The 24,349-nt window shown below is 38.7% G+C and overlaps 1 long non-coding RNA gene across 3 annotated transcripts in view; it reads left to right on the top strand.

Moving 5' to 3' along the window:
- Positions 1-15,630: 15,630 nt before the first annotated feature.
- LOC137861444 (uncharacterized) overlaps positions 15,631-24,349 on the top strand; it is a 34,219-nt gene continuing 25,500 nt past the window's right edge. Inside the window, exons 1-4 of one of the 3 annotated variants that reach the window (XR_011099606.1) lie at positions 15,638-16,319; positions 16,965-17,042; positions 18,915-19,112; positions 22,660-23,730. This is a non-coding gene — a long non-coding RNA (uncharacterized lncRNA). Of the gene's footprint in view, positions 16,320-16,964; positions 17,043-18,914; positions 19,113-22,659; positions 23,731-24,349 lie in introns of those variants that run through there. The other 2 variants (XR_011099604.1, XR_011099605.1) reach the window with 2 other exon arrangements.

Raw genomic sequence — 24,349 nt, 5'->3', positions numbered from 1 at the left:
TGTGCTGAACTGTTCACTGTAAGGCCATCCATTGTAAAGCAACAATGGCTTTGTGGAGAGGATAGTGTTGTGTTTATAGCACTAGCCTGAAATTCGGAAGATCAGAGTTCAGTTCCTAGTTTTTCTCTTGATTTCCTTTGGGCAATTTGCTTGTTTTGATTTTTAGAAGCATGTAATATAGGCCTAACTCTGCTAATTAAATATTCTTATTGGTTTGTCTGAAAAAGAGTTAAGTCACATTGAAGTGCATGTGCAGTTTTGTCCTCCAGCTCCTCAGGCCTCATTTCTCCATCTGTCAGCAAGATCCAAGCTTCTAAGCTTGGTTGAGTAGTATTTATATACTTTATAAATGTTTGACTACTTATTCCACCAATTTCTGCAAGTTGACTAACCTGGAACTTTTTTTTTTTTTTTTAATGATGAGGCTACTTTTAATGAGAGGTTTCATTATTTTTTTCTGAGATTATACAAAGCTTTAATAACAGAAGGTGGGGAAGAGAAGAGCTTTTCACCACAGTCTTTCTTCCAATGTCCACTCTTAAAAGACTGTTTTTGCAACTCACAGGAGCTGTCAGTAGCCTGAAAATTATTTCTGTCCTCCCTAGCAGATGTCAGTGTGGCAGTTGGCAGTATACCATGAACTCCAGAGATGTCCAACATTAAAATTAGTGAGAGTAAAAGTTTATACGAAAAGTTCTTTCTTATGGGGAAAAAACTACACATTTCTGTGCTTTTGACAAAAAGCCCTTATGCTTTCTTCCTGTCTTCTTGCACAATACAGCATGCTGTAACTTCCAAACTCAGCTTTGCTTTAGTCTGAAATATACTGCTGCTTTTTTAAATATTGATGCTTGACCCAAGAAATACAAAGGGCACGTTTTATTTTTCTTGAAGTTGTGTCCTACAAATTGACTTCCAATTCAGAAAACAAAGTGTTTTGGAAAAGCATTTACAGTTTTACTTGGCTTGCAGGTGCAGGAGAAGTCAAAAGGAGACATTGTTGAAGTTAACCCTCTAAAGACTACTCCACTGCTTAAAGGAACACAACATTTTGTGGCTTTTGGAGTTTGTCTGCAACAGAAGGGTGGGGTGGTTTTTGTTTGTTCTTGTATTTGTTTCTGAAGAGGAGGAATTGTTTGTTCTTGTATTTGTTTCTGAAGAGGAGGAATAGATACAACTTCTGATAAGAAGGAATGGATGAATGGGAGAATAGCTGTATTGCACTAAAGAGAAAAATAAAATTACCAAACTTTCACCAAGGGAAATGAAATCTAGCATGAAGAAGTACAAAGAGACTGTGATTGGAATGAATACTACGCATACAGATAAATAGACAAATAAACGTGAGATGGATTTTGATCCCCGTGTTTCCCATGCTGGAACCTAAATTCTGTAGAATGTACAAAGCATTTGGAAAAGTGGGTAAAAAGAAAATGAAGACAATTATTGTAATGACTACAATACCACTCTGTCAATTATTTCCAGGTGTTTTCAAGTGAAAAAAAACTTGAATCACTGGCTTAAAGTGAAGAAAAGAGTCTCAGGAACAAAACAGCTCTACACTTCTGTTTTTTTCCCCATTCTATGGTCTGATTTGCATACATTTATAGATATGGAGCTTATCATACTATACAAGCATCAGAATTTTTAACATTAAATCTTTGCAAATTCCAAGTTCCAGAAGTGAAGTGTAATGCCTGCTTGAACTGGAAGCAGGTTTTCACAAGATGTTTCTGAGAATGAGGGCATAATAAGCTGTGACTGAGAACACAGAATTATCAGTAGTGGGTACCAGTTTTGGAAGAGCTGTTTTAACCTTATTCGTCGGACAGTCTCTTGGAGAACTTGGCATGGCATGGGGCATGATTTCTTGTTGCCAATGCAAATGAATGGATCCACACTTACTTCTGAAGTGCTGTCTCTGAAAAGATTCTTTGCATAGATTCAAGACCAGGTTTTATAGACTTTCTTTGATGATGATGGATAGAAATATCTCTGTTTCTATGGAAAAAAGAAATGAACTTTTTTTTTATTATTATTTTTAGCCCCCCCCCCCCCCCCCCCCACACACACACACACATCCATACCCAGAGTCTTAGTCTTTAGTCTTTTAGTTTAGACTTTCTGCCTGAAAGGTACTTACAGATAGAGTGTGATTAGGTTCACAGGATCACAGATAAGTAAATGAAGGCTGATTAAATGCACTGGGGTGTGATTGGTTATTTAATTGAACCTGATGTATTATTGATGTATATATTTTTGAATAAGCATAACATTTGCAAGGAAAACAGAGCTATGGTATGTTAGATAGAAATGTCTCAACCTAAAGTTTTCCAAAGTTTTTTTTTTTTTTATTAAAAAAAAGGGGGAGGGGGGAATGCTTTTTTTTTGGAAACTATAAAAAGCTTTCTAAAATAGCACATTCACTGTTGAATCCTACATTAAAAGGAAAATTAGAACTCTCGCTCTTTACACAATACCTTTAATCTGTCTGAAATGGAGTAAGGTTGACAGTAGCTAAGTGACCTAGGTGTCAAAGTCATATTTACTTCCTTGGAGATTTGGGCTTTCAAAATCATTTCAGCACTTTGAAAAATGTTAACATAAAGGTCAAAATGGACTAGGTTTCAGTTAGTTCTGTAAGACTGCTCATCTCCCTAGTGGTATCTTGGTTACTTCAGGTACACAACTGCTATTGCAGATAGTGAATGGGAAAGTGCATTTGATCTTCCATAGGGGATTTTAATCAAAACATTGTGTAGACTTGTTATGGAAAGAGCAAGATAAACTTTTGTTGGAGAACCTGCAACTGATTTACACTGTTTAACTGATCATTGTCATGATGAATAAAGCAGGCCAGGCATGTGAAATGCATTTCACATTCCTTCATGTGAAATTTTGCAATAGCAGCTGCGGTATGAGCAGAGTTTACAAATGCTGTCATACTGGGTCATCTCTAACAACCTGCATGGCTGTGTTTAATTCAAGTTATGTGATGAGGGCATTACAAAGAGGATACCTAAAGGAAAAAAGAGGGCAGCATGCAGATGCCCGATGTTGGAATGACAAAGGTCATTTCAGACTGCAAATCCTTACTTGGATTCAGTCTGTTTCAAAGATTTCTTTTTTCTTCAAGGAGAACCATTTTGGTTCTTTCTGCAATAACTTTTAGGGGAGGTAAAAGGAAAAACCTTTAAGAACTGTAGGAGCAGCAAAAGTTCTGGACAAGGGGGTAAGCAGGTTGGTTTTATGGCAGGTGGGAAAAGAATGAGTGCTTAAGGCATCTAAACTAGTGTCCAAAATAATCTCAATCAGAAGCACTGGTAAGGCTTATTCATATGATTTTAGGGAATATGCTGGGAAGTGTATTTATTGGTTCTCTCGCTCTTTCTCTTCCAGCAGTCGTTATTGGATATATGGGGGCAGGATGTTCAAGAAGCTATGCATCTGGCTTCATAATGTATGGCTGGTTTTAGGAATTCTCGTGGTGGTGGTGGCTCACTTTAAAAGTTTCTCCCCCCAGAGAAGGCAGCATTTAAATAAAATTAAGTGATCCTTCAAAAAACTAGTCATCCTCTTGAATGCATGGCAATAACATGATTTCAGGCTGCTTTTGGTTTTCAGAAGGAATAAAGTAAGAAATAAACATGAAGATTTCCCTTCAAAAATGACAATAGTACTTTCTAATCAGCAAAAGTCTATCTCACTTTGCTCTTATTTGGTGTATTTCCTCTTTAAAATAATTCTTTTTCAGAACGTTAATAAATGTGAAAAAGTCTTAAGCACAGCCCGTTTGTAGTGGCCTATTCTGTAGGAAAAGGTTAGCAAATGTTAAAAGAAATATTAGATTATCACTGCGTTAAACCTTTCTTATGTTTTATGCAGCTTGTTTGTTCAGTGAACCTAATGTAGTGAGAGTGAGATATGCTTTTCCCCATTTTTGTCTGTGATGATTTTTTTGAACTTTTGGTCTTTTACTCAGATCAGGATGTGCATACCTGATGTCTCTCAGGGGCTTCAGGTGGTCATACTTCTCTATTCAAAAGAGAGCAGCATCTAAACATTATTCAGCTGAATAACTGATTTTATTGGCTCTTCCACAAGATATGATTATGCTTACACTTAAATGCAAAGCAGTGTCTACAATGAATGCCAACTTTGTAAGTTTACTGGAGAAAGAGGGAAAGCTGTACAAGTTAAGTGGTTGTTTTCTGTCAAGAATGCATGCAAACTGGACTAAAAGTGAAGTTTGTCATCAGTTCATTGGCTTAATTTTTATTGGATCTGAGCTACTATAACCTCTCTTGTAGCTTAAGTATCTCAACCGTTGACATACTTGGATATAGCGTCAGTTCTAATCTCACTTAGTTTCAATTCTGTATTTCCAAGATGGATGAATCTGTTATGCCTCACATACAGACCTGTCAACTCATCTCAACTCATAGGTATTTCCCAGGACCCATATTATAACACATTTATCTCACAAACCTAATCCATTAAAGGATGTCAATATATATGTTAGATTTAAAGACTTCCTAACTGCTCCTACCTTGCAGTAGTCCCTGTTGTTCTGAAGCTGAACGCTGGATACATTTTCTCCTGTCTATGTCAGGAGGTCCGTTGCTCTGTATTTTCTCCCTGCAGACCCATTGTACTTTGCATGCCATATTTCTACTATCAAGGTTGGCAGGTATGCTTGCAGGCTTATAAATGATTTGTTAAGAAATTATCTGGAGACCATTATGTCTGATGAAAATATAAACATGTCAGCTGCAGTTTTCCTTTTACAAAGGAGATGGCATAAAGGCAGTGCTCAAAAAAATGAGGAAAATACATAGTTCATTTAATGTGTTATGCAAGACAAGCTTTCCTGGGATTGCAGCAAAACTGTGGAGCAAATCCTTTACAGGTATAAAGTCTCTCTGGGAGAACAGCCTCCACTGGAGTGAATTCTGATAGTTTCAGCGGAACAGTGGTAGCTGATGAGAGCAAGAAATCCTGGTGTGCCATCCTTCAGGAGGGGAAGGTCTTCTTTAGGATCTTGTTTGTAATGTCCAGACTTCCACATTGTCTTGCCTTAGCCTATAGTTTAGGACTATGATCCCTAGATATCTGGGTATAAAAGCCTAAACAAGTGTAAGCAGTGTGTTTAGAGCAGAAAACTCTGGTGGCCAGTTCCATCTCAGGGGAAAGGGAGTGGGGTTCCTTGGACTCCCCACAACCATATACTTTCCAAAGTCATGAACATGCTTGTAGCTACTAGGAATTTGTCTGGCTGTTGAAAAGGTAGCTGAACGAGTAGTACACAAAAAGTAAGGACTAAAACAAGGGAACAGAGACATAAGATGACAATTAGCAAGCTGCTGACTTATTAAACATAGTTTTCTCTAACTTACACTGTAAGCAAAACCAGTCCTATCCTACCTAATTTTTTCTGGCTCTTTTCTCAGGATAGAAGCGACTCATACTTGCTTCCTGGTGAAAACAACTGTACATAGTTTACACAGGGCTTGCAAACGGAAGTTTTTCATCTAGCCCTCTTTGGATTTGTGGGGTTGCCAATACAAGTTACTAAACTTTTAGTGGTAGTAGGTGGCATCTATCTATCTATCTATATGTATGTGTGTATAGTGGTATGTATATTCATAGGAAGAGTGTATATTAAAATGTAGTGACATAAAAGTAATTTTCACTTCAATTTCAGTGAATAGAGTGAATCCATCTTCTATTGGTCATACTTCTCCCACAGTGTCTGCCTCAGAGAATAAGATTTGAATTGTTCAGGTGAAATTAGATGTCATGGCCTTTACCCGAATAGAAACAGGAATAATATATATATATATAGGCATGTATATAGAAGATGGCCATGTAATCTGTGGGGCTTCTAGTGCATTTAATTTGTGAGCACTGTTAATTCAGTAGCAATAACCTCCCATATTAGTGCAGCTGAGTGTCAATATTAACACAGAGTATTATATGCATTAAAAATGCTCGGTTTGCCTCTTTTTTCTTTTTTATAAACATGCATGATCAGTTTCAGGTATAGCACTCTAAAATTTTTATTATATTCAGCCAATCCAGATCTCATTACATTAGACAAACACTGTACAGGAAGAAAGTGGAGCACATAAATGCCACTAATATTATTCATGAATTTTCCTACTGCAGTAGGTTGGAAATCTGCTACAAATATTCTCTTATAAATGACTTTGTTTAAGATCTGATATTGTATTTCTGTATTTTTTTCATTGCTATTTGAGAGGCTTTGATTCATTTTTCTGGGTAATATTCAATGCTCTACCATTGCTATTTGTTCTCTAGCACTGATGGTTATGTTGCTCTCTCTTACATGCTTGCCTGTGGATGACAGTTAGTATCACAGATGGCAGCTTTCCAGTTGCTTTAGCTTTTCAGCTTTTCACAGGATAGGGGTTCCTTTTTATTATTAATTATTTTCCCTTTCCTCTCCACCCGCTTCCTTAAAGTATACTTTGAATCAGATAAATTTGGGGATTACACAACGCTGTTTCAGCAACTATAGGAAACAGTTCATTAAACATTTTATTAAGTTTCCAATGTAAACCACTTTGCATAGTGGTAATTGCTGTTGGATGTTATGTTATAAAGCAGCCCCAAACATGGGGAAAAAAAATTAGTGTGTATCAGCAATATAAAATACATACAGATATATATGTAAAACATAAGTAGGTAAATCATAAGTAATAATAATAATGCATATGGCATGCACAGGTCTAGGACAACTGCAAGTTAGTCTTCTGGAGGATGCTTGTTAAGGGAAAAGCTCCAATCTTAAATTTGGTCATGATAAAATTAAAAATACTATCTGTTATCCATAGGATAATTTAACACATTTTTAAAAAAGTGATTCCAACAAATTAACAAATTCCACAGGTTTTCACAATAATTTATCTATAAATCCACAGGTTTCCACAATAATTTCTCTATAAATCCATGGCATTTCAATGGGTTTTACTGTTTCAATTACTCTTTTTTTTAGGTTGCACAAAACTTACCCATAACATAATACAGTATCTCATAGTTCTGGTTTGTTAAGGTCTGAGGGCAACTTGTGGTACAAAATGCAAAAGCACTGTGTTTTACAAGACTAGGTCTCTGTTTATTGAGCATTATTTATTACCTGTAAAGATCAACTCTTGCATATTAATTCAAGAAAGCTTTTCTATTGACTACAGCATGTACATGTTGTTGAATGCCTTCCTGGTCTGCTGCTAAAGCATCAAGAGGGTAGTTGTGCAGACTGCTAACAGGTCTGAGCTTCAGACAAGAAAACAACGGCGAAATGAAGTGATGGGAAAATCACTGAGAACTGTGAGTTCTTTTTAGCGGGACTCCTGATTCACAAATCTTTGTTCCTCTTCTCTCACTCTCCTGTCTGTTTTTTGAGGTCTGGGGGCCAGCAGGACTTTTGGAAGATCTCAGGGCACTAGGATGTCTCTGCTTTGTTTCACTCCATTTCTGTTCTCACTAGGTTAGTACTCTTCTGGTATCCTTTGTAAGTAATATGGCCACAAGGTATTGTGGGCTTTTTCAAAGGCGGTGACATTGCTGACCACATTGTATCTGTGAATACTGGCTTCAGTATTCTCCTGGCAAGAGAGCAGTTTTTCTGAAGAGCTGACCTCTTGTTTGACCGTAAAATTTCAATACCATTTCTTGGTATGTTTTTATTTTTTTTTTTTTTTTACTCCCTTCCACCTGCCATGAAAGAAAAAGTGAGCAATGGGCTCTAGAGGACACAGGAGATCAGTTGACTTGCTCCTGGCCCTCTCCTTTGTTGGCCACAAGGGTGTTTTTTTTTGTTGATCAGGTCCATTTTTATGTATTCATTTGTTTATTCCAAATAGCTGAAAAGATTCATGATTCTGATTTACTCAGACAAACCAGATCCCTGGGAGTGACAGCATGCTTTTAATAGATTCCTCCAGTGAATGATTAGCCCAATGTAATATAAGCAGTGCATGAATTAGCATTTACACTCACATATGAATATTCAGTGCTGTAGTATTTTTGGTGGTACAGGTTATTTTCTATAATTAGTAGGCCTGCTTGTCAGGTAATAGCAATATATTGATTGGTATGAAACAGCACCGATTAGAGAAATCTAAAAGATGCAGGGGGTCAGAGATGAGCTGCTTATTGTTGGTGTTTATTTATTTTGATTAGGCTGAGATATGTGAACTGGATTTTTTTTCTAACTTGGTGGTTAAGGCATAGCAGTTTTCATTTTAGTACAAAATTGCCATAAGTGCTGAATTTCTGTATTATGTTTTCTGTACTCTCATGTTTGTTACTTGTTTTCACTAAAGTCAATAACTCTTGTGTGTTCTGGTATGAATAAAAAATAAAAATTGTTATTAGTACAACCAGTCGTCACTACCAGAAACCTACAATTCTTTTTTCCACAGCAGATTGCTGCACAGAATATTTTGAGTTATAGCCTTATTTACCTCCATCCAAGAATTTTATAGCAAAGGGATCATTAATAAATCTAAGCCAAAAGGTAAGCAACAACCAAAATATGGAAATGTATTCAGCCTCAGTCCCAGGTAAGCTCAGGTCAGGTTTAATGCAGGTTGACTGACCTATGAACATGCTGCAGAGACATGGAGAAGAGCTGAAGGTGATGGTGTAAGGGAAAACCCAAGCATTGGTATATGGCTCACTCACCTTATTTCCTGAGCTGTACTGGCCAACAACAAAATGGCTATGAATTTCCATCTTCCATCCTGTCTCAGGGTTATCAGACACAATCCAAGCAGGGTAGGGGAGATGCATTCTGTAGCCTAAATCATGGCATCAAAGACTACACAGGACAAAGCTACAGGGCACAAAGTGAAGCCAGTTAAGCCCATAGCAGAGTTAAACCCTTCTGTATGGGTTGCCCTGTTCAGGAAACCCATTCTGTTTTCTCCATGCAAAGGGATAACTGCCTTTACTCTCTCATGTGAGGCTGTGGCAGCTGAAAACCTTTGTACCTAGTAAAATCGCATACTCTGGTTATAAGCAAGCTGTTTTTAAGGTCAAACCAATTACTTTATTTACACAGGGATATCTGGGGCAATAGCTATCTTCTCGACCTTTCTTTGTGCTTCTACAGGGTCTATCATCAGGTTCTGGCCCACAGATACTCCTAAATATGTACTTTGAGCATATAGTGAAATGCGCACAACAAATTCCTGTTAATATGGGGGTAGCTGAGGATTGCTGTAATCAGCTTCATTTTTTTTCTTATATCTGCACCCAAATAATCACGTTGTTCAAGTAAGCTTTTGTAGAAAAATTTCTTTATACCTGTAGTTAAGAATGCAACATATCAAAAGCCTGATATCAAGCCATTTGAATCAGATTTCACTTAGACAAGGCAATTTTTCATACCATGACAACCACCAGCTTAATATAAGATTTCCTGTTCTTTTCAAAGGCAGTGCTATTATTTTTACTGAAGGAAAGGAGAGCCTTCCAGGATTTTATAGTCTGTCAGTATATGAAATAGGTTTCGGATCTCAAAGCGAAGTGTGATTTCATAAAGTTATTCTTTTGATGTGGTGTAAAATCATGCTCTCTCCTAGGCATACCTCATTCAGTACAGCCAGGAATTGAGCATGTTTAACACCAGGTCTTCTATATGTATAAGCTACTGATTGATGCTCTGCCTCCTAATTACATGGGTGAGTAGGAATGAGCCAAGAGGTTTTTGTTATATTCAAAGGCCAGAAAGAGACCAATTATGGTAATCTGATCTGACTTTCTGCACAACAAAGGCCATTTGCCAGCACTTAAAGTAACACACATTTTCATGAATATTGGATTTGTTGTTTCCATTTTAAATGTTTTGTTTATGTCAAGCAACTGCAAAAGGTGTTAGAGAAAGGAGCTTCATTCAGAAAAGACTGAAAAAAAAAAGCAGGATAATTTGGAGACCAGCCATTACTATTGAGAAGAAGAGATGACCTTGCTACTCTGAAAGTAGCTACAAAGCTGCAGTGAGAGTTAGGGAAAAGTTTTCAGCAGCAAAAGGATAAACAAGGAAAGATGAGGGCTTCCATCTAAAAGAGCAGAGAGGAAGTAGAATTTTAATCTTGCAAGACAGATTTAATACAGACTATGACTCCAGAAACGGAGAAATGCAAACTGAGGTGCATAATTTATTGTGCTTAAGAAATAACTTATTCTGCCTTTTGTTTTGGAGTATGCTTTTCCCATATCCAGTTATGCTTGTTTCAGACTTTAAATATACTTCTCCTTTTTACAGCTGTTAGCCATAAGCCAGAGCTGTTATGTAAAAAAATGTCACATTGTCATTGGGTTTGTTGTTGATTATCTAGGGCTTAACAGAAAAAGGCAGGTTTCAAACTGGTATCTCCTGCTCATTCCTAGGAATATATTATTTTCTCCATCTTACCTTATCTACCCTACCCATCATCCATCCCTGCCCAGATTTCATTCAAATAGCCTGTCATAAGTATCATAAGACAAGACCATACGCTAAAACATTTTTTTTGGAAAAAGGACACTGTTTTAGGAGAGACTCAGGCAAATGACTGTTCTCCATTCACTTGAGGTAGTATCACATTTTAGGCTTTTATGGTATAGTGCAAGACTCCTACAGATCATAGAATCACTGAATATCCTCAGTTGGAAGGGACTCTCAGGGATTGTCAGGTCCAACTACTGGCTCCATATAGGACCACCCAAAAATCAGACCCCGTGTTTGACAGCGTTGTCCAAACTTGTTGAACTTTGTCAGGTTCGGTGCTGCGATTACTGCCCTGGGGAGCCTGCCCCAGTGCCTGACCACCCTCTGGGTGCAGACCCTTTCCCTAACCCCCAGCCTGACCCTCCCCTGTCCCAGCTCCATGCCGTGCCCTCGGGTCCTGTCGCCGTCCCCAGAGAGCAGAGCTCAGCGCCTGCCCCTCCGCTCCCCTCATGAGGGAGCTGCAGGCTGCCATGAGGCCTCCCCTCAGCCTGCTCTGCTCGGGGCTGAACCAACCAAGGGGCCTCGCCTGCTCCTCATGCATCTTGTCCTCTAGACCTTTGACCATCTTTGTTGCCATTTTATGAGAACAGTTTTATTTGTGACATTGGATGTGCTTTGATGTGTTGAAATTGTTTGAGCTCTAAGTGCCTGACTCATGTCAGTTTAGAATTAAACGTCATTATAAAAAATTTCTTACAAAGAGGAAATTCCTAGGGGAAAAAAAAAAAAAAAAAAAAAAGGAAAACTTCCCAAACCTCATGCAGACTATTGCACAAGTTAAATGTGCTTTTCAGTATCACAGCAGCAGTTGTGATATTGGATTCTGGAACAGGGCATTCTCTGACAAAATTAGTTGAATTTATCCTACAGATTATCCTTGAAGTGTTCACCGACAAACTCATTCTTTCTTTCCCACAGTTGTTGTTCTCCTCTGGCTTGTGTAAGCCACAGCTGCTTTCTGATATAATCCCCAAAACGGGTATTGTCTTGGTAAAACAGATGATCAGGTACTTTTTGCCATCCAACTCAAAACACTACTTTAATTAAAATCAGACTTTTTTGATAATGTAATTGCTGCGCTGCTAACATAAATCCTATTGAATTCTTTAAAATTTATGGCATCTACAAAGCATTTTCAACTAAGTCTTGTTTGAGGGCTGAGGGAGATTTCCTGAAAGCAACATGAATCATGCAGGAATTTCTGCTTGTGATGGTCTTATGCTATTATATAGAGCACTGCAGCACTTTTGTGTCAGGGAACAGAAGACTTGAAAGGTTCTGGAAAACTAGAGCTCTCTGCTAAGACACAGGCTTTGAACCTTTGGCCTCACAAATAAGGTTGGTTGGGTGGATGGATTCCAATCCACTGTGGACCTGCAGCAGTGTTAATTGAGTGTGTTTGCAGTATCCTTTCATATTGAAGGGGTGAAATAGTGCATGGTTGAGGTGGGAAGAGTCTTGCTCAGAAGGTGTAGACCACCTGAAGCACCTAGGTGTCAATGAAACAGGCTTCATGGCTATGTCTGTATTACCAAACAGTACTGTTTAACAGAAGATGTGTATAGTAGGGGCTGAAGACTCAGCACTTTGTATTTCAACAGTTTACTTGAATATTAGCTTCTTGGTGGACTTTCAGATCTTCAAAGTTCATGTCTTCAAGCTTTACAGTGTACATGGTCTAATACAAATTCCACTAGCATTTTCTGTGGAACGCTGATCCTTCAGGTTTAAAATGAAAGTAATTAGTTAAATAGTTGGTCTCTGCTTATAGGGAAGCCTTTTAAGTAAGGTCAGAGAAAGAATTAACCTTTTTCCCTCACCACACACCACCTAGAGATTTGAACAATTGATTTTGCATAGGTAACAAATTAAAGTTTAATAGCAGTATGATGAATACATTTCAGTTTTGCACCTTATTTCACGTGTTCTTGAAAACTGATGCTTAGGCACGTTATCAATAAGGAGTAGGTGACATTTCTGGTAATTGGCGTAAACATAGGGAATGGTTTACTTCTTTACCTTTTAACTTTTACTCCTAGGTTTTATTCGCTAGTTCTACACCAAGGTAATCCAACAGTTTATAGTGAATTGTTCCTGATCCGTCCTGATGTGGGAAGACAAAAAAGCCTCTTTGACTCAATTTCATAACAAAAACTGTAGGAAATGGTGTTGTGTGACCTCTTAGAATATCTGTCACTTTTCTCTGAGGCTTCAGTTTTGCAAACTGTCCTAACAAGCCTATGAATACAGATTTGAATATAGTGCCCCTAGCATGAAATGGAGAAAGCGTGGATATACACAGATATTCCCTGCATCAAATCTGTTTTCATGTATTTTTCTATGGTATACTGAACTAACCATGACAAAAAAAAAAAAAAGGAAACGATAATTAGTTTTGATGAAGAGTTGCTTACAGGCTTTTAGGTATTTTAGATCTCAGTCTGCTGTACTCACGTGTGATAATGGATAATTTATTTGCTTAACTAGAGTGAGGTTTTACTACTAGAACTTCTTGTCAGAAAAAAAAAAAAAAAGAATGGAAGAAGCTAAGAGGTCAAAAGAATGAAAACAGTCATGCATGCCTAACAAAAGATATGGATGCATCTCCTGCTTTTAAAACTCACAAAAAGGAGTCATCGTTTTAACACAGGAATTTTCAATAGAAGTTATAGAATCTGAATTCATGCATCTTTATAGGTAGTTATTGTGTATAATTAACTATATTTTGAATGACTTGCACCAGATATATAGATCCCAATTTGAGGTATTGCTTCTGTCTGGGCTGAAGTTTTTCACCTCATTTTTTAGATACGTTTGCATGTTCTTTATATACAGTCTGTGAGTATATATGCTTTGCCTTCCAGTAAATCGAACACATAATACGGGATCCAGAAATGCCTGAATCAAGGAAACAACTACACTGGTTTTAGGCATCTGTTTTTTTTTATATTAAAATACAGGGGTTGGCACTTCTGAAAATAAAATCTTGTTCTTTTTTCTTTCAGTACTCTATGATTTTCATTCCCTTTATCAGACCAATGAGTCTCTGCTAATTTGCTCTGGTGAATGAAAAAAATCAGTATATTAATGAATCTTTGTGCAGTACCAAGTAAACCATTTTACAAGGATGGCTACTGTTTTAGCAAACTTAATCTGTTTCTCTTTTTCATCAGAGTTAGCATATCTTTAATTGTTTATGAGAAGTCAATGTTGTACCTATGTCCACAGAAATAATGAAACCATAATAATAAGAAACCTGGCTATGGCATATGCCCTGTCATTGAAAGGTGATAATAGTCCACAAAAGCTATTTTTTTTTTTTCCAAAAAATAAGGAGCCCTATTTAGGCAAGTGCTTACAAACAAATGTCTTACAGGACTCTTTTGAAGCATCATTTTAATGGTTCTGCTTTTGTTAGAGAATTAAGTTAAAAACCATCTGCTTTCTGTCTTAGAAGCGTTGGACTAAATCCAAATCAGAAGATAGTAGCCTCGCCTGCACTGAAATAGACTTGCTTTAATACTGATTGGAATACCAAGTACCTGTAAGTGCCTCGCAGAACCTGTGAGAAGGGAGCAACGTGATGTCCTCCTCTCTTCCCCTGCTGTCTACAACTATTCTGTCTTCCCAGTCTTTCCAGTGCTCTTCCTTCTCTTGCATGTTATCCCCTCTGCCTGTGACCTTGTTTTCTCTCATGGTCACCTGTGGAAAACTTACCCTCTCCACCTTCCAGCTCACGTGGCTGCATCTTCCCCAGCACTTGGTGTTCTTTTGAAAATTATTCATTGCTTCTCTCCTGAACCTCATGTCCCCTGCCACTCTTATTTAGCCATTTCTTCCCATTGACATCTGCTGTTTTTCCGTGCTCCCTTGCTTTCCCTGTACAAAACCTTCATGTAGTGTGAGACCTCACACAGCTGCACTTGTCTCAAGCCCACAGGACAAAGTCGTCACCCCAGTGCTGACATGAAATCCCCAAACTGTTTTCAAGGGCAGAATGGGGAAATTGTTCTAAAAGGAATGAAAGACAGATGGCTGTAAGTACAGCAAGTACTTACTTGCTGGAGGGAAATAAAACCGGTGCCTATTGCACTCTGACAGATTGGTTTGAAAGAGTTCTGTGTGGTTTATAATCTCCAATGTGGTAAAAAGAAACTTATTTAGCATCAGTGACTCCCCCCATTTAATCCTAGCTCTTTCAGTGGGAATAGAAGGTGTAAGATCATAAGTAGTAGCTTGGCAGCTATAAGCAACTGCTTTAAGCATCTTAGATCAATTTATCTGTAGGCTGTGTGGAAGTCACAGGATAAGTTAATACTGGATGTGAGAGACAGTTGTACCTTTCCATGATCAAAAAGGTCAGAAGAAAGAGCATGACAGCCAGGTAGCCAATAAACATAATTTTTGCCTTGTATGGATCAATATAAGTTTGTGCTTTTGTATCTCGTTACCTTAGATGGATTAAGATACTGGATATTATTAAGATAATAAAAGTCAGTTTTGGCATCATCATAGTTGTCCTTGAAACTCTGTAGTTCACAGAGTTGGAGAGGTTCCTATTTGTAGATAACAAATGTTTCTTGAAACCTGGTTGCTGAAATGCAGGAAGATGTCTGCCCTATCAGGTATTTGTATTTTTCCCATTAGGTTTTGTATGAATTTTCTTTACTCATGATTTTTTCTATCTTCTTTTGTATCGCTTTCATTTTCTCTCTGTACCTACTCCCTCTCTTCATGTTTTGTTAATGACAGTTATTATCACAGTAGAAATAAAGCTTCCCTAGCTTTGTTCTGATTTTTTATTTTTAATCAGACAACACATCTGGGTATGCTCAGTAACTGATATTTTTGCAGTAATCTTTTTGGAATTGGGCATATAAAAGTTGGGAGACAGATTTTGCAGAATGTCAGCTAAAGCATCTTCCTCTTCCATTCAAATATCTGTTTAGTGGTAGTGAAAAAAAACCTCTAATTGCCTCTTTCTAATTTAAAATGGCCTGTAGTTTATTTTCCTCCTCTTCTCCCACTTAGAGCAGCTGTGGTCTATTAGGCTCTCATCCCTCCCTGCCTTTGCGCTCTATAGCTCCGTTATGATGGGGGGCTTCCAAGAAGTAGCACTGCCTCCTTTTCACAGCACCTGAAAAGAAATCCTGTTCTACGGGGCTTAAGCTTTGCTTCCATTTACGTGATTGTAAATGCAGAACAACTGCAAAGGAGTCAGTCCTGTCACTGTATTTATACTGGGGTAGGAAGGTGGTCAAAAAAAAGCCCAAGTTTGCCATTTAATCTCTATAATCTCTATACACTCTGTAAATTTCATTGTCAGGGTGATATTCTCTTTCAGGTTGATTTTAGCCAATAATCTGAGGCCATTGCTGTTGTAATCATTCCTGTTCTGTGACTTTATTGTTGCATGCTTTGTTTCATCATTGAATATTTTTGTGGACAGAATGTCTTTAGGATAAATTGTCTTCATTTAATATAAAGTATTCCCAGATCTTTACTTTTTCAGGCTATATGCAGTCTGTATTTTGAATACTTCTTTTCTTTCTTTCTTTTTCTTTATATTGCATCGACTAATGTCTTATTATAGGAATAAAGTTGTGTAGTTTAGCTTTGTCCCCTTCTTATTGAACCCCTGCTGTAATATCTAGTGGGTTTCATACATCTCTTCTCAGCACTAGGCCTACATCTGCATAATATATATTTACCATTAAAATGTTAATATTAAATATTGATTAAAACACACTGTTGTCTGAAGTGTGTGTGTCCCAGCACAGCAATTCTCTAGTGCCTGCATGTAAGTACTTGTATTTTTATTTCACAGTCTTCTGCAATGAAATCCTGATGGTCACTTATGATGAATTATTTTAATTGCACCATGATTGGTAACACGACGTTGCTTTAAATCCCACATCCAAATAGAGGTCTCTTGCTCTGCAGAGTCTCTAATAGAAATGTAGGCATTTGTTCCACTGAGTACTGGGGTAAGATCAAAACATCCAGAACAAATCAATATTAGAGACAGTCCAACATCACCTGGAGATGCGCTCTTCACTGGAAAAGGCAACATGAAATGAGTCACTCTTTGGGTGGCTTTCTTTTCCCTTGTTTATTGGATGTGCTCTGACCTCAGAGCTGCTGTTGTTGTTCGTTCACTTGTTTGTCTGACTTTGGGATTCTTTTATCTGTTATTAGAAGATGGAGCTTATCGTCATAAGCCCTAAATGGCTAAAGGTGAGTTACCCCTCAGGGTAGAATTTAGCAAGTTACAGTGGCTGGAGACAAGGAGGTTTGTCTTTTCCACAAAGGGATGGATGCAGCCAGAACAACGTGAAACAGCACTTTCATTTGGGCTCTAGCTAAGAAATGAGAAGCGGTCATATTAGTTAGACCAAATGGCTTGAATCAATTTTAATGCGGCTTTCATCTTGTTTTGCTGCAGGCAGACCCTCTATGAGTGTTTCAGTTCCCAGCACCAATGCAGAACACGCACCTGTCTCCTCTTCCTGGAAAACAAGAGGTCAGGCTGGGATGCAGAAATAAAAACTCCTCTTCCCTGCACCACTGCTCTCCTGAAAGCAGTTTGGTTTTCTTCTCATTTTACACATTCCACACAAAAATTTATTTTAGACAGGTTTTTTATTTTGCTTGATCACTCTGTATGTTCTGTTTTTTTTTTTTGTTTGTTTGTTTGTTTTTGTTTTAATAGCTGTGCCTAGTGATTTTTGCCTGAATCTAATTAATGCATTTGTAAGGTGCTAGCTATTGTAATAAATAAATAGATGGCAACCAGCAGTGTTGCTGTAGGAGAAGAGATGAGGCTTGCTATTTCCACAAGCAGCTCTTGTTTGTTACTTCAGGCTATAAATTGAGCATAGGGATTAACATACAAGATGAGATCAGCATTTGAGTTGCTCCGGTATTCTCTCTCCTTACGCCCTTGTAAGCCTGGACACTTCACAGGCGATCCAAAATGCCTATGGTGATTATAAAGTGATGTGGGCTTCAGTGTTTTTGTTGTTGTTGTTTTTTTCTAACCTCATTGATCAAGGTTGACTAATTATCTGAAAAACATATGGTTTATGGCCCATCAAACTTATGGAGATTGTGTTTTTATTTTCTTATTTATTTTGCTTATTTTTAGCGTCCTTTTGGATGTTCTTGAGAACCACAGAGAGAGATCTATTTTTAATACCCTCACTGGGTATTAAAGGTGTGTTTGGTGGAAGAAGTACTTTGCTTCCAAAAGCCTGCATGCTGTTATTTGTAACTGGAATATTAAAAACAACAGGCTTAGAAATATTTCAAAGTTCTCTAGAGAATGGAGCCTGATTCTGGAGGCTGATGGCCAGATTTTGCTACCAGGTATGAAATAAATCAGGAGTAATTCCACTGAATGCAGGGCCGTTACTCCAGCATAACCAGGAGCAGAATGCGACCCTCAGTTTAATTCCTGAAATGGCATCTGGATTTATTGGAGCTATGCACCTCTGCAGGACCTTTCCTGCCTTTGCTGCAGCGGCAGCTTGATGTAAATCAGATTTCCTTGCAGCTGGGAAGAGTGCTGATTATATATGAAGCTCTAATAATGTTTTCTGGAGTTTTGTGTTCCTGGGACCAGCTTAGGCGTTCAGCAACCTTATCCTTCTGCCTGTGACCCGAAGTAAGAGAGAAGTGTTTTACAGTAGTAATAAAGAGATTACATTAGATGAAGTTATTTTCAGTAGCTATATCAGGAAGATTGAGAGTCAATTATCCTGGTCAGGTTCATCTTTAGGACACAAGCAAAGAAGAGGGCTGAGTCATTTATACAGTACTAGAAAAAAAGATTTAAAGATACTGTGTTTGCACTAACTACTTGGGCCTTATCAGAGGGGATAACTCCTAGTTAGGCCACTGCTCATATTTTGGGAGCTGAAGTCAGTCTCTTTTGGAGCGCTCCTTGATCTCTTGGTCTGTCTTACTCAGCAGAAATAAAACAGGCTGTGTGGCTTTCATCACCTGTCGCAGCGAATATTTGGTAGGAAAAACAGCACTGAGGCTCCCAATAGTATTCCTGGGCTGTGTTTTGCAAATTTCTTGTACGTCGTGAACTCTGCTTTGGCTGATTTCAGAAAACTTTCCAATGTACTCTGCTGACCCTGAAGGCACTCTTGAAGATGCATGTAAGTTGTGTATATACAATTTCTGTAAGGGAAGATTATAGCTCTTTTTTTTTTTTTTTTTTTTTTTTTTTTTTGTTTTTGTTTTTGTTTTAATAATAATTACAAGGCTTGGAAGACTAGCTTTCCAAAAGTAACTTTTGCTATTTAAGAGCCCTGGCTTTTTTCAGTGGAGGATAAATGTGTACTGCTATATCTCTTATCACGTTTTTTTTTTTTTTTTTCTGCAGAGGGAAATGTTGCATGAAGAGAGGCCATATGCAACGACATGTCAATCTGCTACCTATTTTTAAATATTCACATAACCCCCACTTATTGGAAAGAAAGATGTCTATTCTGAGAAAGTGACAGCTGAATCAGTAACCTCTGCCTCTCGCAATTACAAGAAGCTGATGATCAGCTGGCGGATGGGACTGTGCAGTTGGAAGGTAAGATTTGTGAAGCGCTGCGGATGTAAACTCACTGAAGAGCTTCTCAGTATGTGCCCCGGTCACTCTGTCCACGAGACTTTGTCTGTGTTTTGGCACCCTTTAGTTATCTTGTCAGGCAGCTGCTTCCTTCTCTGTGTTCCTCTGTGCTTTTATTGCATTTTTTGTATGTTAAAATTTTGCCCTCTTTGGAGCACTGAACTGTTCTCAATCAAAGTGATGTGGAGTGTTTGATTTCTATTTGACAGAATGATAGAAATACAAATCCTTCCAGGACGCAGTGGCGTCAGAGAAGCATTATTATGTTTTCAGCAGCTTATGATGTGCCTGGAAACATACATAATTTTTCTTTTCTACTCCTTTTCCTTCCTTACTGGGGACAGTAAGGCACTTATGAATTGGGTTGTTTATAGTGAGGAGATTTCAGTCAAGTTTTACTTCCTCTTCGCCTTGTGTGAATTGGCAGGTGACTGCCTTTATATACTGTCTTCTGGCACAACTTAAAATGGTCTGATTATCCAAAGCATGAACCTAACAAGTGTAACCATCACTTGATCTGTCATTCTGAAGTGAGCATGTCTAATTACAACTCAATGTTTTATTCTGGTAGCATTGATTCACCAGAATTGATAGCATTTCAGTAAGCAGTACCTCTGTCTTCAGTCTTTCTACTCAACAGCCACTTCATCTTAGCAGTAGCTGTTGAACTCCTAAGGTAGCTGCCCTTGAAAACTTAAGGGAGGGGGCAACAACCCTCTAAAACTGGCATTAACTTTACTTGGGAGCAGCTCACTGGTTTTGGTGAGCCTCGGTGAAATTCATCTACAACTACACCTGATGGGGAAAAGTCATGGAGTGGATCAGGGTGTTTTTCTGTTGAGATCCAGAACCTGAATGTGATTTACCCCTGCTCTGCTTCTGTCCAGCCAGGCTGCTCTGTTAGCTGCACTTAGCGGTCGGCGTGGCATCCTATTAATATGTTTACCTGGTTCTGTTCCTAGCTGTTGTAAATCAGAAGCTGTTTCGCTGAACTTCTTACTTGAGCTGTGCGATACCAGTGCAGATGAGGAAAGGATTCTGCCTATTACATGGTCTCATTGGATGTCAGCAACAAATTCCTGTTTGTTGTCATATAAGTACCCAAAATCAAGCTGCAACTTGAGTGAGAATTTCTTTAAATAGCTTTACTGATTAACAAACAATATCTAGAAAGAGCAAAGATTCCTCCGAATTTTTGGTGTTTCTCTGAAGATATTGTGAGGGAACAGGTGACGGAGAATGGTTTCTCCTGCCTTTGAAAGGGCTTTGGTGTACCTGAGACAACTGGCTGCCCATAACAGTGGATGGCAGACCCACTACACTCCCAGGTAATCTGAAAAAGCTGGGTGCCTCTGCAAGCTCATTTCTGGCAAGAGGTAAAAAAGGTCTCATTCTTTTAAGTACCTGTCCTGTTGTCTAGCACTGATTCGCAAGGCTGCTCTCTCTTCTGCCCATTTTCTTCTGCTACTGAAGCGTGGAGCCTTGTTTAGGGAATTTTCTTCCCTTTCTTCACCACTGAGTTATTTAGCTGGCTGTCAGAGCAGAGCTATTCCTCTGCTCAAGACAAATTGAATAGAGGTAAAACAGCAAAATTAGGAGACTGCTGTCTGACATTCGGGTGGTGGCAGGGTGCTTCAAACTCCTGGCATGACTATGCAGGGTTAAAAGAGCTTAAACTTAAAAACAATGAAATGTGCATGCCTCAGAGGCTTCTTATCTACTTATCCTGTCTGTGAGGAATTAATAAGTTAGAAGCATTCAGCTCAGAGTGGTGGCTTGGTTGCATGCCTTTCATTATGTAGCTGAAGCATGAGGAGACTGTAGGTTGATGTATTTTGCACAGACTGCATCTTATGGACAGGCAGACTTTTCTTTTGATGCACTTTCTTTAATCCTCTGCACTCCAACTCAACCAGCAGGTGATAAACTGTACTTGTCTGTTGCGGTAAAAATATTATGCTTTCATGTGCTGACTTACCACTGAGGTCTCCAAATGTTTTGTCAACCTTTTGAGTAAGATGTTGTGAAGTAAATGTCTTTATCCTTACTTCCTACTTAAAACAAATGGAGGAAGAAATGGATGAATTGATTTGGCCAAGGTCAGTGTGTGAGTTACAAGGCCTAGAGCTTTATTTGGCACCCATTTATAATTATACATAGCAGTAACTCTTTCAAAATGTTTTTGTTTCTTTTAGGAGATTATCACCATTTTCATCTTAATGCCAGTTTTTGTTTGTTTGTTTGTTTTTAAGAAAAGCAGCAGGGAGATTTTCAAAGAACCTCCATGCACCTAATTCCCCGATTGCTGGATTCCTCAGCAGTTTCTTGATTCCATTCTTACATGTCTTCTGACTTCTCATCTTTCTCCATCTTCTTCCCCTCGGCCCTGATTTTTCACCCCTACCATCCAGCCCATCTCTCATTCCTCTGTAGCTTACAGAAAACAAAAGAAGCAGGATATCTAACTATAATGTTTTAGTGCTTGTCCTTTCCTGGCTGTCTTTGCTCTTCTATGAGGACTTCCTAGTGTATGTGGAAAAGAGACCAAGGCAGGGGAGTAAGGAAACATGCAGGCGCAATTTCCTTGCCAGCCGAACTCAGTGATTTTGGATGACTGGAAGGCAATTACTATGGATTCTCTTTCGGTTTGCCAAAGTGCTTTGGCTGAGTTCAAATATCTGTGTCTAGTTTCTAGTCCCAAATGGGGAGCATAACAGATTTAGAGAATCTGCATATTAAAAAAAAAATAAAAATTACAAGACATACACAGATAATTCATGAAGGTAATTTTGAAGTGCCATTGGCTTCTGCATTTATTGCAGACAATTCCATAGCTGATGTTTCATGAATTTTTAGTGTTGATGTAACAGTTTTCAACCTTCAAAGCAACTTTAGGAATAAAATAGTATCTTAAACCACCTCCAGAATACACATACAGTAATAAAATAAACAAAATTTTCACCTATAGAAGAGGGAAGTACTTTAGCTATTCCATACTGGAAGAACACAATTTGTGGTGGAAGGTGTTTTGCTACTCCTGTCATAGGCAGAAACATAAAAAGGCAGAAATGAGTAGCTCCCTCAAAATGAAGGTGGCCTGCACGACACGGGTTCGATAAACTGCCCAACTGGTAAGAAGGAATTGATAGGTGCAGGATATTTTATGACAACAATGTTCTGGTGTGCCTGTAGTGAGAAATGTAAGCATCTTAAATGCGAAGGTAATGTTGCTTAAATAATTTGTGTGTTTCTGCATGTATCTGTTTGCACAGCAGCAGCAGTTATTGGAACTGATGTTAGATATTTCTGGTGTTTTCATTTGGGGTAGGGTTTTGCTACTTGTAATTTTTTGATATGATGGCATTAGACGTTTCTCAAGCATGTGCCAAAACAAGCAACCTGATAATTGCTTTTTTGCTTTTCCATTGTTCTGTGCTATGGTAACTGCTTTAATGCTTTGTGTGTTTGCACTGACTCATTTTTCTCTTTTTTTAAATTTTTTTTTTAGCGTAAAAGTTACAGCCATCTGATAGAGCACACTTGCATCATTCAGCAAGGCTTTGCACCAGTATTTCTTGCACAGCATTTCTGAATTAATATTTATATAGCTGTGATCATCTAAAATAGTCTGTACCTATGTATTTTTGCTCAACAAGTTACTAGAAGAACACTATTACAGTCGAGAAAAACAAACAACTTGGCGTTCCTGGAAGTAAAATATTTATAGAGAAAAAGCAGGTGTGAAGTCCACTGGCAATTCTTAAAGCAGCGAATGAAACACATAAAGCAGATGAGTTTTACCACTATCTCTGGATGCTGTTCAGGGGTGCTGCTGACAGCAGTAACACTCAAAGTGCTCATGGCTGTGTTTTGCCAGAAGGTGGGAGCTCCCCATGTTCTGCTTGGTGTGCACTCCCAGCCTGTGCAAGGTCCTCAGAACAGTCCCCTGCCAGAGCCCTCGTATTACAGCTGGGCTCTTCTTCAGGAATTGTGGCTTCTAGGTGCTGAGTTCAGTGCTGCTGCTGCTGCCTCTTTCTGTCTTCTGTATTCCCAGACAGGATGCTCCTGTGGTCATAGGTTAACTGAGTGGCTGTCTCTGCACATGGGGAATCGTGGAAACCGTGGAGGTGTTGGCACGCTGTTGCATGTGTGAAGCACAGCCATCGGGAGGTGGGGGGGACTGGCCTGAGCACCTGTTTTCATTCTTGAAATATCAGTCTGGAGAGAGCCTCAGCTTTATGTCCTGAGGCCAAATTTTGTTCTGGCTGAATTTGCGCAGCTTCATTGGCATCAAAAGAGGTATGCAGATAGGTGCCAGAATGGGATCTGATATCTACAGCCATACCACATTAATATTAGATACGTGTTGTCTATTAGAGTATACTCAGAAGTTATTTTCCATCTGATTGAAACCTTAGAAAATGCTAGACTTTAAATATTCTGTGATGGATTTAATAACACTTTATCATCAAATGTCTTCTCTCAAATACTAATCATGGCAGAACAAAAAGTAAAGCAAACCTGCCTACAAATTAGTCTGTATGAAGAAATCTGTTCAATTAATAAAACTGAAAAAGAATCTAGGAATGTGGGATGAATCAAGAGGAATGACAAGTTCTTCACCTCCTCATCACTGGTTTATATGTTGTTAAAGTCATGGGGAAGGTGGCTATTAGGTGAGATGGATACTTTCCTGGATTTTTCCCTGCTCTTTGCTCTATCGAGATATCAGCATTAGAAGAGATTTGGATCAGATCTGCTTATGAGAGAAGGAAGTGAAAATGGTGAAAATACTTAAGGCAGTCTGGGGGTGCAACAACCAACAGATCTTCGTCACCTCTGTCCCCTGACAAGCAAAGCTAGTTCACCTAAAATAAGAGAGAAGAGCAGCAGCTTGTGAGTTCAGCTTATTAGGTGGTAAGTGATGCTCACACAGGAGGGCTGGGGAGCACACGCCAGGCCTCCAGCCTCCACAACAGTGAACTGAAAGGATCCCATCTGCAGGTAGCTGGAAAGTTGAGGAGGAAAGGCCTGCCCCTCCAGTCTGTGTTCTTGGCACAGGGTCTTGTTGGGTACAGGCTTTGTATTTATTTGGGTTATTGGCAGATTTCCCCCCGAGAGAGCAGATCGATCTTAAAAATCCACTTGAGAACAGCAAATGCGTGGCACTGAGCTCCCATATGCTCCCTTACACAGCA

This window comes from Anas acuta, chromosome 1 (genome assembly GCF_963932015.1).
Source record: "Anas acuta chromosome 1, bAnaAcu1.1, whole genome shotgun sequence".
Classification (NCBI taxonomy): Eukaryota; Metazoa; Chordata; class Aves; order Anseriformes; family Anatidae; genus Anas; species Anas acuta.
Note: the sequence above shows the minus strand (reverse complement) of the source record. Positions and strands in the feature narration are given on the sequence as shown.